Source organism: Lampris incognitus, chromosome 4 (genome assembly GCF_029633865.1).
Source record: "Lampris incognitus isolate fLamInc1 chromosome 4, fLamInc1.hap2, whole genome shotgun sequence".
NCBI lineage: Eukaryota > Metazoa > Chordata > Actinopteri > Lampriformes > Lampridae > Lampris > Lampris incognitus.
The window spans coordinates 8,240,815-8,255,619 of record NC_079214.1 but is presented as its reverse complement, the minus strand read 5'-3'; the positions used below and the strand labels follow the sequence as shown (position 1 = coordinate 8,255,619).

The window sequence follows — 14,805 nt, the reverse complement described above, 5'->3', positions numbered from 1 at the left end:
ATGTCAACCTGTCTCCATCAACCCTGGTTCTACCGTCATGTCAACCTGTCTCCATCAACCCTGATTCTACTGTCATGTCAACGTGCCTCCATCAACCCTGATTCTACTGTCATGTCAACCTGCCTCCATCAACCCTGGTTCTACTGTCATGTCAACCTGTCTCCATCAACCCTGGTTCTACTGTCATGTCAACCTGTCTCCATCAACCCTGGTTCTACTGTCATGTCAACCTGCCTCCATCAACCCTGGTTCTACTGTCATGTCAACCTGCCTCCATCCACCCGGGTTCTACTGTCATGTCAACCTGTCTCCATCAATCCTGGTTCTACCGTCATGTCAACCTGCCTCCATCAACCCTGGTTCTACTGTCATGTCAACCTGCCTCCATCCACCCTGGTTCTACTGTCATGTCAACCTGTCTCCATCAATCCTGATTCTACTGTCATGTCAACCTGTCTCCATCAACCCTGGTTCTACTGTCATGTCAACCTGCCTCCATCAACCCTGATTCTACTGTCATGTCAACCTGCCTCCATCAACTCTGGTTCTACTGTCATGTCAACCTGTCTCCATCAACCCTGATTCTACTGTCATGTCAACCTGCCTCCATCAATCCTGGTTCTACTGTCATGTCAACCTGCCTCCATCAACCCTGATTCTACTGTCATGTCAACCTGTCTCCATCAAACCTGGTACTACTGTCATGTCAACCTGTCTCCATCAATCCTGGTTCTACTGTCATGTCAACCTGCCTCCATCCACCCTGGTTCTACTGTCATGTCAACCTGCCTCCATCAACCCTGGTTCTACTGTCACGTCAACCTGCCTCCATCCACCCTGGTTCTACTGTCATGTCAACCTGCCTCCATCAACCCTGGTTCTACTGTCACGTCAACCTGTCTCCATCAACCCTGGTTCTACTGTCACGTCAACCTGTCTCCATCCACCCTGGTTCTACTGTCACGTCAACCTGTCTCCATCAACCCTGATTCTACTGTCACGTCAACCTGTCTCCATTAACCTGGTTCTACTGTCATGTCAACCTGTCTCCATTAACTCTGATTCTACTGTCATGTCAACCTGCCTCCATCAACCCTGATTCTACTGTCATGTCAACCTGCCTCCATCAACTCTGATTCTACTGTCATGTCAACCTGTCTCCATCAACCCTGATTCTATTGTCATGTCAACCTGTCTCCATCAATCCTGATTCTACTGTCATGTCAACCTGCCTCCATCAACCCTGATTCTACTGTCATGTCAACCTGTCTCCATCAATCCTGATTCTACTGTCATGTCAACCTGCCTCCATCAACCCTGATTCTACTGTCATGTCAACCTGCCTCCATCAACTCTGATTCTACTGTCATGTCAACCTGTCTCCATCAACCCCGATTCTGTCATGTCAACCTGTCTCCATTAACCTGGATTCTACTGTCATGTCAACCTGTCTCCATCAGCTCTGATTCTACTGTCACGTCAACCTGTCTCCATCAACTCTGATTCTACTGTCACGTCAACCTGTCTCCATCAACCCCGATTCTGTCATGTCAACCTGTCTCCATTAACCTGGATTCTACTGTCATGTCAACCTGTCTCCATCAAGCCTGATTCTACTGTCATGTCAACCTGTCTCCATCAAGCCTGATTCTACTGTCATGTCAACCTGTCTCCATCAACTCTGATTCTACTGTCATGTCAACCTGTCTCCATCAACTCTGATTCTACTGTCACGTCAACCTGCCTCCATCAACCCCGATTCTGTCATGTCAACCTGCCTCCATTAACCTGGATTCTACTGTCATGTCAACCTGTTTCCATCAGCTCTGATTCTACTGTCACGTCAACCTGTCTCCATCAACTCTGATTCTACTGTCACGTCAACCTGTCTCCATCAACCCCGATTCTGTCACGTCAACCTGTCTCCATTAACCTGGATTCTACTGTCATGTCAACCTGTCTCCATCAAGCCTGATTCTACTGTCATGTCAACCTGTCTCCATCAAGCCTGATTCTACTGTCATGTCAACCTGTCTCCATCAACTCTGATTCTACTGTCACGTCAACCTGTCTCCATCAACTCTGATTCTAATGCCATGTCAACCTGTCTCCATCAACCCCGATTCTGTCATGTCAACCTGTCTCCATTAACCTGGATTCTACTGTCATGTCAACCTGTTTCCATCAGCTCTGATTCTACTATCATGTCAACCTGTTTCCATCAACCCTGGTTCTACTGTCACGTCAACCTGTCTCCATCAACCCTGATTCTACTGTCACGTCAACCTGTCTCCATCAACCCTGATTCTACTGTCACGTCAACCTGTCTCCATCAACCCTGATTCTACTGTCACGTCAACCCGTCTCCATCAACCCTGGTTCTACTGTCATGTCAACCTGTCTCCATCAACCCTGATTCTACTGTCACGTCAACCTGTCTCCATCAACTCTGATTCTACTGTCACGTCAACCTGTCTCCATCAACTCTGATTCTAATGTCACGTCAACCTGTCTCCATCAACTCTGATTCTACTGTCACGTCAACCTGTCTCCATCAACTCTGATTCTAATGTCATGCCAACCTGTCTCCATCAACTCTGATTCTACTGTCACGTCAACCCGTCTCCATCAACCCTGATCAATAGTCAATCACATCTAACTCATCAGCAGGAACCTTGAGAGGTTCTCCTTTAAGCGGTTTGCTCTTAGTGGAGCCGGTGGACAGCCAGTCAATACACAAACCAACTTTAATCTTCGCTTTATTGAACTCAGGCCTGACTCAATCCAATAGTGAGATTGAACACTTTTTAAAAGCAGAATTAAACACGGCCGCTTTCTCCTCACACCAGCAGAGCATCAGTATCCAACTGGAAGACCACAGAAAGAGTCTCTCGTTCCTGCTAGCCGTCTCTTTGACAACCAACACACACCCCATCTGTTCTCTTGTCTTTTATTGCATTTAATTAGATTTTTTCTTTTGTAAAGTACGCTTTCAACATGCTAAAGTTTAATAATCATTATCATACTTCAAGGCTGTTCCTAACTACCATTTCTCATTAAGGCATTTTCAGAGATTCATAACATTTGAATTATTTCCCCAACAGATGCCAAAAAAAGACTTTAACCATTCTGTCAGAAGTAAAACCGTAAAAAAAAAACCCATTTTATTTCACAGTCTGCCTGTACTGACCTTTCATAAACAGCTAGCGTCCATGTGCTGCTTACCTTGCAGGCTTTAGTCATCACCAGCTCTCATTGTGGATACATGAGACGCATGTGAGCAAATTATATTTAGATACAGTCCACATCAGTATCCCTACTCCTTTGCTCCAGCTTTGTCAGTTTATCCACATGCTGGACAGTTTCTCTACAATCAGAGAGTTGCTGCTGAAATGCTGGGTTCTCTAAGAATGATTGAAGACATTTTAGCTGCTTTGAACCAGAAGACACAAGTGCCAAGAAAGAGCAGGTAGCTTGGAAAACTGGACCAGAAACGGACCAAAAGAGCCAAGTCATTGCTTGTATCATTACTTCTCATCCTTCTGCTTTCTGCATTGAATCTTTTCAGTCTGAGAATGTTTTAACGCACCACTTTTATCACATCCACGTCACTTAAAATTCACATAACAGTCAAATTCTAGAGGACATATTTACACCGAGCAACACTTTTGTTTTTGCCTCCATTTTTCATGAGCTGAAATAAATGGTCCCAGAGTCTGTCTATCCACTCTACGAGCTACACTACCGTTCAAAAGTTTGGGATCACCCAAACAATTTTGTGTTTTCCATGAAAAGTCACACTTATTCACCACCATATGTTGTGAAATGAATAGAAAATAGAGTCAAGACATTGACAAGGTTAGAAATAATGATTTGTATTTGAAATAAGATTTTTTTACATCAAACTTTGCTTTCGTCAAAGAATCCTCCATTTGCAGCAATTACAGCATTGCAGACCTTTGGCATTCTAGCTGTTAATTTGTTGAGGTAATCTGGAGAAATTGCACCCCACGCTTCCAGAAGCAGCTCCCACAAGTTGGATTGGTTGGATGGGCACTTCTTGCGTACCATACGGTCAAGCTGCTCCCACAACAGCTCAATGGGGTTCAGATCTGGTGACTGCGCTGGCCACTCCATTACCGATAGAATACCAGCTGCCTGCTTCTGCTCTAAATAGTTCTTGCACAATTTGGAGGTGTGTTTAGGGTCATTGTCCTGTTGTAGGATGAAATTGGCTCCAATCAAGCGCTGTCCACTGGGTATGGCATGGCGTTGCAAAATGGAGTGATAGCCTTCCTTATTCAGAATCCCTTTTACCCTGTACAAATCTCCCACCTTACCAGCACCAAAGCAACCCCAGACCATCACATTACCTCCACCATGCTTAACAGATGGCGTCAGGCATTCTTCCAGCATCTTTTCATGTGTTCTGCGTCTCACAAACGTTCTTCTTTGTGATCCAAACACCTCAAACTTGGATTCATCCATCCACAATACTTTTTTCCAGTCTTCCTCTGTCCAATGTCTGTGTTCTTTTGCCCATCTTAATCTTTTTCTTTTATTGGTCAGTCTCAGATATGGCTTTTTCTTTGCCACTCTGCCATGAAGCCCAGAATCCCGCAGCCGCCTCTTCACTGTAGATGTTGACACTGGTGTTTTGCGGGTACTATTTAATGAAGATGCCAGTTGGGGACCTGTGAGGCGTCTGTTTCTCAAACTAGAGACACTAATGTACTTATCTTCTTGCTCAGTTGTGCAACGCGGCCTCCCACTTCTTTTTCTACTCTGGTTAGAGCCTGTTTGTGCTGTCCTCTGAAGGGAGTAGTACACACCGGTGTAGGAAATCTTCAATTTCTTAGCAATTTCTCGCATGGAATAGCCTTCATTTCTAAGAACAAGAATAGACTGTCGAGTTTCAGATGAAAGTTCTCTTTTTCTGGCCATTTTGAGCGTTTAATTGACCCCACAAATGTGATGCTCCAGAAACCCAATCTGCTCAAAGGAAGGTCAGTTTTGTAGCTTCTGTAACGAGCTAAACTGTTTTCAGATGTGTGAACATGATTGCACAAGGGTTTTCTAATCATCACTTAGCCTTCTGAGTCAATGAGCAAACACATTGTACCATTAGAACACTGGAGTGATAGTTGCTTGAAATGGGCCTCTATACACCTATGTAGATATTGCACCAAAAACCAGACATTTGCAGCTAGAATAGTCATTTACCACATTAGCAATGTATAGAGTGTATTTCTTTAAAGTTAAGACTAGTTTAAAGTTATCTTCATTGAAAAATACAGTGCTTTTCCTTCAAAAATATGGACATTTCAATGTGATCCCAAACTTTTGAACGGTAGTGTACATTTTGCACAGATTTTGCACACAAATTTGTACACATGTCTATTTATGAATATTTCATGTGTTGCCAACATAAGCCACTTGACGGGTGTGACATCAATGTGCTGATTCAACAGCATGATCACCATACCGGTGTTCTTTATGATGGGGAGAATAAATTGTGCAGTTTTGGCTGCACAACATCCTGCCAGAGATACCACAAATATTGAGAGGATGTGCAATCGGCATGCTGATTGCAGGAATGTCCACTAGAGCTTGTTGTCAGAATATTGAATGTCCATTTCTCTACCATAAGCCGCCTCGGCAGTCGTTTCAAAGGTTTTGACAGCTTGGCCAACCGGCCTCACAACTGTAGAACACATGTGCCCACATCAGCCCAGTACCGCCACATCCGGCTTCTGGACCTGCGGGATGGTCTCAGACCAGCCACAGCGACAGCTGATGAGACAGTCGGTTTGCACAACTGAAGAATTTCTGATCAAGCTGTCAGAAACTGTCTTAGGGGAGGGTCTTCTGCCCACTCAACATCCTTACTAGGGTCTACCCCAGAATGCTGCACATCCCAAGTGGGAAAATGTTCACTGGTGATTGCCCCTGGCATGCTAGAGAAGGGTCCTCTTCAGCGATGAATGCCAATTTCAGTGGTTTCGGCCAGATGGAAGGCGGTGTGTATGGTGTCGTGAGGGTGAACGATTTGCTGAGGCCAATGTTGTTGAAAGAGTGACCCGTGGAAGTGGTGGCGTTTTGGTATGGGCAGACATATCGCAGGGAAAAAGAACGCGGGTGCAATTTGTCAACGGCAATTTGAATGAACAGAGATGAGGTGAGATCCTGAGGCCCACTGTTGTGCCATTCATCCGTCACCATCAACTCACTTTTCCTCATGATAACGCACCGCCACATATTTCAAGGATCTGTGCTGAATATCCGGCAGCTGAAACTATCCCAGTTCTTCCATGACCCGCGTACTCACCAGACATGTTGCCCACTGAGCATGCTTGGGATGTTCTGGACAAGCACATACACTACCGTTCAAAAGTTTGGGATCACCCAAACAATTTTGTGTTTTCCATGAAAAGTCACACTTATTCACCACCATATGTTGTGAAATGAATAGAAAATAGAGTCAAGACATTGACAAGGTTAGAAATAATGATTTGTATTTGAAATAAGATTTTTTTTTACATCAAACTTTGCTTTCGTCAAAGAATCCTCCATTTGCAGCAATTACAGCATTGCAGACCTTTGGCATTCTAGCTGTTAATTTGTTGAGGTAATCTGGAGAAATTGCACCCCACGCTTCCAGAAGCAGCTCCCACAAGTTGGATTGGTTGGATGGGCACTTCTTGCGTACCATACGGTCAAGCTGCTCCCACAACAGCTCAATGGGGTTCAGATCTGGTGACTGCGCTGGCCACTCCATTACCGATAGAATACCAGCTGCCTGCTTCTGCTCTACATAGTTCTTGCACAATTTGGAGGTGTGTTTAGGGTCATTGTCCTGTTGTAGGATGAAATTGGCTCCAATCAAGCGCTGTCCACTGGGTATGACATGGCGTTGCAAAATGGAGTGATAGCCTTCCTTATTCAGAATCCCTTTTACCCTGTACAAATCTCCCACCTTACCAGCACCAAAGCAACCCCAGACCATCACATTACCTCCACCATGCTTAACAGATGGCGTCAGGCATTCTTCCAGCATCTTTTCATTTGTTCTGCGTCTCACAAACGTTCTTCTTTGTGATCCAAACACCTCAAACTTGGATTCATCCGTCCACAACACTTTTTTCCAGTCTTCCTCTGTCCAATGTCTGTGTTCTTTTGCCCATCTTAATCTTTTTCTTTTATTGGTCAGTCTCAGATATGGCTTTTTCTTTGCCACTCTGCCCTGAAGCCCAGAATCCCGCAGCCGCCTCTTCACTGTAGATGTTGACACTGGTGTTTTGCGGGTACTATTTAATGAAGATGCCAGTTGGGGACCTGTGAGGCGTCTGTTTCTCAAACTAGAGACTCTAATGTACTTATCTTCTTGCTCAGTTGTGCAACGCGGCCTCCCACTTCTTTTTCTACTCTGGTTAGAGCCTGTTTGTGCTGTCCTCTGAAGGGAGTAGTACACACCGGTGTAGGAAATCTTCAATTTCTTAGCAATTTCTCGCATGGAATAGCCTTCCTTTCTAAGAACAAGAATAGACTGTCGAGTTTCAGATGAAAGTTCTCTTTTTCTGGCCATTTTGAGCGTTTAATTGACCCCACAAATGTGATGCTCCAGAAACTCAATCTGCTCAAAGAAGTGCCCATCCAACCAATCCAACTTGTGGGAGCTGCTTCTGGAAGCGTGGGGTGCAATTTCTCCAGATTACCTCAACAAATTAACAGCTAGAATGCCAAAGGTCTGCAATGCTGTAATTGCTGCAAATGGAGGATTCTTTGACGAAAGCAAAATTTGATGTAAAAAAAATCTTATTTCAAATACAAATCATTATTTCTAACCTTGTCAATGTCTTGACTCTATTTTCTATTCATTTCACAACATATGGTGGTGAATAAGTGTGACTTTTCATGGAAAACACAAAATTGTTTGGGTGATCCCAAACTTTTGAACGGTAGTGTACAACAGTGAGTACCAGTTCAAAACCAATATCAAGCAACTCGGCAAAGCCAACTGATGAGTCAAGTCAAGTCAATTTTATTTGTGTAGCTCATTATCACAAATTTGCCTCAGTGGGCTTATGTGGAGGAGGACGACATTCCACAAGCCACAACACACGACCTGATCAACTCCATGTGAAGGAGATATTTTGCCGTATGAAGCAAATGGTGTGACAGCAGATACTGACTCGTAATTCTGTTCCATGACCCCACCTTATGTATGGGGGGGGGGTATGTGTTGCCAACCGAGGTATATTTATAGCCAAAATAATGTGAAATCAATAGCTAAGTGACCAATAAAGCATTTTCAGCTGATGTGTTTCCCTTTACGAACTTCAGTTTCATGAAATAATCGAGTGTTGAGGTTGAATTTTTGTTTAGTACACATTAACAATGATTTTCTGAATAAAGGATGTCCCCTAAGCAACAACGTACGTGTAAGATAAGTAGGGGGTGACGCCATCTTGCAATTAAGGGTAAAAGGACCTCTGGCCCATTTAACCTGAGACTATTCTCAGTGTTTCCTTTCCCTGGCCATCTCATTACCAGAAACAAGAAACCCTAAGTTGGCTCAAACAAGTCCTAAATATGTAATGAAACAAAGCTACCAACGTAGCTGCATAAATAAGACAGTCTTAATCAAATATAAGATGGCCGTATGAAAGTTATTCTGGCTGTGCATCTCATTCGCTCCGAAGCAGGTGGAGATCACAATGTCATCCACGAACATCATTGTCCACAGAGACTCCTGCCTGATCTCGCCCGTCAACCTGTCCATCACCACTGCAAACAAGAGAGGACTCAGAGATGACCCTTGATGTAATCCCACCTCCATCTTGAACCCATCCACATTCCTACCGCACACCTCACCACTGTCACACTGCTCTCATGCATATCCTGCAACACCCTTACATACTCCTCTGCAACTCCTGACTTCCTCATACAATACCACACCTCCTCTCTCAGCATCCTGTCATACGCTTTCTCTAAATCCAGAAAGACACAATGTAGTAACTCCTTCTGGCCTTCTCTATACCTGTCCATCAAGACTCAAAGCAAACATCGTGTCTGTCGTGCTCATTGCACTGGCTAGGCGCTCCTGGCAGAAATCCGTGCAGGGCGGAGCTGCATGTCATGAAATGGAACTTCGCTGTGCCGCAGAGAAAAAGCGACAGCATCGCAAGGAGAAAGGGAAAAGGCTCAACCATCACCACCAACCACCACCACTTTCCCCTGTCCACACTGCACCAAAGTATGTGGATCGCAGATCGGCCTCCACAGCCATCTGAAGACCCACAAGTAGACAACCCAATGGGGAGGACAGTCAAACTCGCTTCGAGTGACCGCCGATGATGATGATGATGATGATGATGATGTGTGTGTGTGTGTGTTGTTTTTGTTGTCAGGGATTGCAGGAGGATTGTCACAGGTTAACATACAAGTCTGGAAGAAATGTGTTTGTGCTGAATCGGAGGTCCCCTGGCAATTTGGTGCAAACCGAGAGAGCAGAACAATCCCTCTTGAGTGCGATTAAATTTGTTTTTTTCAAATTGATTCTGCTGAAGCATGCCAGCCTCCGGTGCCACCAGGGAATGATGTCGCCAAAGTAGATTAAGTTTCGTACAAAGGATGAAATAAAAAGCTAAGAAGCGGCTATTAGTTACCAGAAAGGAATTATTCAAAGGAAATATTTACAGTTTTTATTGAAAAGGTCAAATCTGGAACAATACACAAGAGCAATTTGTGCATATGTGCCATATGTACATACTGTCAACCACTGAACTAGAGCAGGACCCAGAATGCAAACACATTCGAGGATAGGGCAAAAATCAAGTCCTCTATTCAGCAGAAGGTTCGGTGCACAGAGCTCAATCAGCTCAGCAAAGGTATCCAAAAGCGACAGGCAAAAGGCAAAGCCCAAGACACTCAGGTCTGATCTAGAACACTCACGGGGAAAAATGCCGGAACGCTGTCACGCAAGGATCAAGACAAACTGCCAGAGAAGACAGGGAGCACACAGACTAAATACACTAGGGAGGCAGACAATTAGACACAGGTGCAACACATTAGGGCGGGGCAGTTAATTGCACATGCAGGAAACAACAAGATGAGTATCAAAATACGTAAAACAGGACGCACGAGACAAGGAAACAAGAGGACACAAAAACAATAACTAAGATGGACTGTGACACACATAGCTAGCTAGCTAGCCAGCTAGCTACCTAGAAGGATAAATCCACGTTGCCCAATCTACATATCATGTTATATGCTTGTGTACATTTGCCGTGTATTTGAATAGTTGCAAATGTACATATATTTCATGCCATTATCTGTACAATATATCTATATTGCATATTTATTTGCACTTGCATTGACATTGGAAATCAGTATTCTACTTCACTGTACAGAATAGAATAGTCCATAGTACAGTATGGAACATTTTCAATGATATCCATTTACATGCACACTGTACACTGTAAATAACTTTTTGTAGTAACTTGGACTGTTTTGGACTTGGCTGGATTTAAAATGTATTATTTGTTGATTTCCTATTAGTTTTGGACCGTGTCTTAGTTTTCCTTATTCTAATCTTTTCTTCTTTACTATGCTGTGAATGGTCACTGGAAAATGCTACCTGGCATTTCACTACAATGTTGTACTATTAAATTCACACAAGTGACATATAAACTTTTGAACGCTTTGAATTTGAACAGTTAATGTAATTAGTCCATGAATGCTCCTGCGTAACCGGTGCTGTCTCTAAATGCTAATGTAACACCTCACTCCCACAGCTGTAAAGGATTTGAATAACAGGGTCTGATAACGTCTCCCATTTAAAAACATTCATTCAGTCTTTGTTAAATACCCCATTCTGTTTTCATTGTCTCTTCCCACTTAATCCCATCCAGGTTCACGGTGGATTAGAGTCCGCCCCAGCATGCATTGGGAGGAAGGCAGGAAAGAGAAAGTAGACGGGCCACCAGTCATCAGCAACGAGTGGAGATGACATGTATGTGTTTGGACTGTGGGAGGAAACCCCTGCTGAACACAGGGAGAACATGAACCCCTCTGACTATGAGGAGACAATGCTAACACCACCACAATGCTAACTCCACCATAATGACTCCTATTCCAAATATATCTGGAGGATGAACCAGGAGCCTCTACAGCTATATCGCAGGGGAAAAAAGGACCCCCGCCCCCCCATAACACAGGGTCCCATTCCAGAGAACAGTAGTTAACCCCTCACCAGCTGACACTGACCGGTGTCTCTTCTGACTAAATCTCCCAGTACGGAGGTTATGTCGCCCACTCATCATTATCTCCTGCCTGTGGATTATCATCTAATCCCTGACATTCATCAGCATCTGGATCAGAGAACATCTTATTACAATTCACCCTCGTCTGCGTCCACTCAATAAACTGCAGCGTATAGATTTAAAACCTCTCCGCTTTACGTTGAGTAATAGTTACCCAGGATGATGCTGTGAGATTACAAGAAGACAGAGACACCTTCAGTGACTCAGGCAGGTTAGTCGGATATGTTGGTCACACATGTAGGGTTCGAGGGGTATGTTGAAGTTGTAGGGTTAGAGGGGTACATTGGTTGGACATGTAGGGTTTGGGGGATATGTTGGTTAGACATGTGGGGTTTGAGGGGTACGTTGGTTGGAAATGTAGGGTTTGAAGGGGGCATTGGTTGGACATGTGGGGTTTGAGGGGTACGTTGGTTGAGCTTGTAGGGTTGGTGAGATACTTTGGTTGGATATGTGGGGCAGATAGAGGGAATACGGTTAAGAAAGGCATCCAACGGCGTCCGGGTGGCATGGCGGTCTATTCCGTTGCCTATCAACACGGGGATCGCCGGTTCGAATCCCCGTGTTACCTCCGGCTTGGTCAGGCATCCCTACAGACACAATTGGCCGTGTCTGCGGGTGGGAAGCCGCATGTGGGTGTGTGTCCTGGTCGCTGCACTAGCACCTCCTCTGGTTGGTCGGGGCGCCTGTTCGGGAGGGAGGGACTGGGGGGAATAGCGTGATCCTCCCACGCGCTACATCCCCTTGGAGAAAATTCCTCACCGTCAGGTGAAAAGAAACATGGTAACAGTGACAACCACAAAGGTATAATTTTTAAGTGCTCAGCTGTTTTGCCTTGCAGCCAGGGCCAGATACAGGGGGGTGCTGGGTCAGGCTACCCCCCCCCCCGTCCTCCCTCTATGCATGTCTTTGGGGCCATAAATCATAAGGATGTCATATTCACTAGACGAGGTTTGTAAAACAGTATTGGAATCGGACAGGGGATCTAGCCATTGCCCCTTGCAAACTTCATACTCGTGGGCAGAAACGAGGAGGAGAGAGGCAACTGGGGAAACCATACCCCACCTGCTCGGACCAAACCAGGCTGAGAAGAACAGATACTATATCAAAAGCATAGGGGAGACAGGCCGGTTCCTAGCTGTTGATGAGCTGCCCCTCCGTGGGACCTTTGAGAGCCCTCAGTCCAGGAATGATGACGTCTCTGCAGGGCTTTTCCTCAAGCTGTTTTGAGTACACACTTACAAAAGACGCCCGACTTCGAGAAATGCAAACTACTCCTCCCATTATCTGCAAAATGAGCCCTGGCAAGCCTCGTGTTTAATCAGATTACAAACAAATGTGAAAATGCCAACACAACATGTATAAAAGGTGATGGGACGATGGACAGATGCAATATGGAGAATCTGTCGATAACGATTTGGTTTGTCTGTGATTCTGTTCCTGAGGATCACCTGATTGGTGTGTTGGACGTGACTCAGTTGGATGCTGAGTTCATCACAACACAGATGCTGAAACATCTCTGTGGTTACAGTCCTGACAACACAATTAGTCAGTGCTACGATGGTGCTTCTGGAATGAGTGGTACAAGAGGGGGCATTGCTGTACAAAGACTGGCAGAGATGTTCCCTATGTGCACTGCTACAACCACCAGCTGCACCTGGCTGCGGTGCATGCGATGCAAGCAGAGCCACGTGCCGAAACTTATCTTTGAATTGTCAGGATCACTTCATTCTGTCTTTCAACGCCACTACATTACACAGCAATACAATGGGTTAGGGTTAGGCCTAGGGTTAGGATTAGGGCTAGGGCTAGGGCTAGGCCTAGGATTAGGGCTAGGGCTAGGGTTAGGGTTAGGCCTTGGGTTAGGATTAGGGCTAGGGCTAGGCCTAGGGTTAGGATTAGGGTTAGGGTTAGGCCTAGGGTTAGGATTAGGCCTAGGGCTAGGCCTAGGGTTAGGATTAGGGCTAGGGTTAGGGTTAGGGTTAGGCCTAGGGTTAGGATTAGGGCTAGGGCTAGGCTAGCCTGGAGACACTACTAGAAATACGGTGGACCAGCCACTACGATGTGACCAGGCATGTGGTTGAGAATCAGCAAGCTTTCTTGAATCGTCTCTCAGAAGTATCGGAGGATAGTGCAGCCGGAATGGATACTTGCACAGAGGAATTAGGAACGTTAGCACAATTAAAGAAACACCATTTCTTTAAAAGAGGTGGATTCCTTGTTAAAGATCTTGGTGCCTTAAAGCCTGCTAATTCTAATAACTCTGCAGGCTCATTTAGTACGCCTCAGGAGTGCAGGCGAGTGTTGTGGATGAGCCGCACCAGTCGTGGCTGTAGTTGCCGCAGTGGCACGGCAGTTTTACGACAGTCTGCCGAAAATAGGTTTTGGTGGAAAAAGACGTAAAGAGAGCGGTCGAGGTTGTGATGCGCTGGCACAATAACGGTTTTTTTTTCAACTTTCCCCTTTTTTCACCCCAATTGTACCCGGCCAATCACCCCTCTCTTCCGAGCCGTCCCTGTGGCTGCTCCACTCCCCATCTGCCGATCCGGGGAGGGCTGCAGACTACCACATGCCTCCTCCGATACATGTGGAATCGCCAGTCGCTTCTTTTCATCTGACAGTGAGGAGTTTCGCCAGGCGGACATAGCGCGTGGGAGGATCACGCTATTCCCCCCAGTCCCCCCTCCTCCCCAAACAGGCCAACCAGAGGAGGCATAAGTTGCAGTGTTCGAACTGAAGTTGCGGTCTGCAAGTTATTAAACATAACAGGGAGGTCATCAGTGCCTCTTTGCAGGAACTGAACGCGTGTGGAGACAGTGCATGGGACCAATTGGGCAAAACAGACCCCCCCCCCAAGAAAGACACAGAGAACAATGAGCACGCAACTACTGACAGTGCTGTTCTGTCTACTGTGGGTCACACTGAGGTGATTCCTCCCAAGTACCCACACAGTGTCTGACGAAGGCTCTTCTGAACACTCTGGACACAGCCACTGCCGAAACTGAAAACAGGTTTTTCAAACAGGAACCTTGAACTGACGAAGGCAGGACATTTCTTTCTCCCCAATCCAGTTCTTTTCTGGATTTGGCACCTCTGAACCCTCCTGCAGCTGCTTGCAGGCACATTTAGTGATAATCTCAGAAGTGAAATAGCAAGACCCATGTTGCTCAAGAAATCCACCACAGAGGCAGACGTCTCTATTTTATGCAAAGAAGTCCAAGGCTACAAGGAAGCGTCCCCTGAGCAGCATACATACCGGCGCTGGTGATCCTCAGCATCATGTCAAAGTTCACTCTGCACACTGTCCCGCGTCCCAACTCTGTTCACATGCACGATGCTACATGAGAGAAATAAGAATCTGGTTATTTTGGCTGATGAGACGGTTGTAACTGATAGTCTAGACAGGGACGAATCTGATAAGAGGTTTCGCCTACAGAAATAGAAAACGGATGCTGTGATGTGACAGTACCAGAACCATGGGGAT

At 45.5% G+C, this 14,805-nt stretch overlaps 1 protein-coding gene across 1 annotated transcript in view; it reads right to left on the bottom strand.

Moving 5' to 3' along the window:
- Window positions 1–14,629: 14,629 nt before the first annotated feature.
- Window positions 14,630–14,805, bottom strand: part of LOC130111707 (beta-1,3-galactosyltransferase 1-like) — an 86,478-nt gene continuing 86,302 nt past the window's right edge. Inside the window, exon 4 of the mRNA XM_056278975.1 lies at window positions 14,630–14,658. The gene's annotated coding sequence lies outside the window, so the exon portion shown is untranslated. The remainder of the gene's footprint in view (window positions 14,659–14,805) is intronic.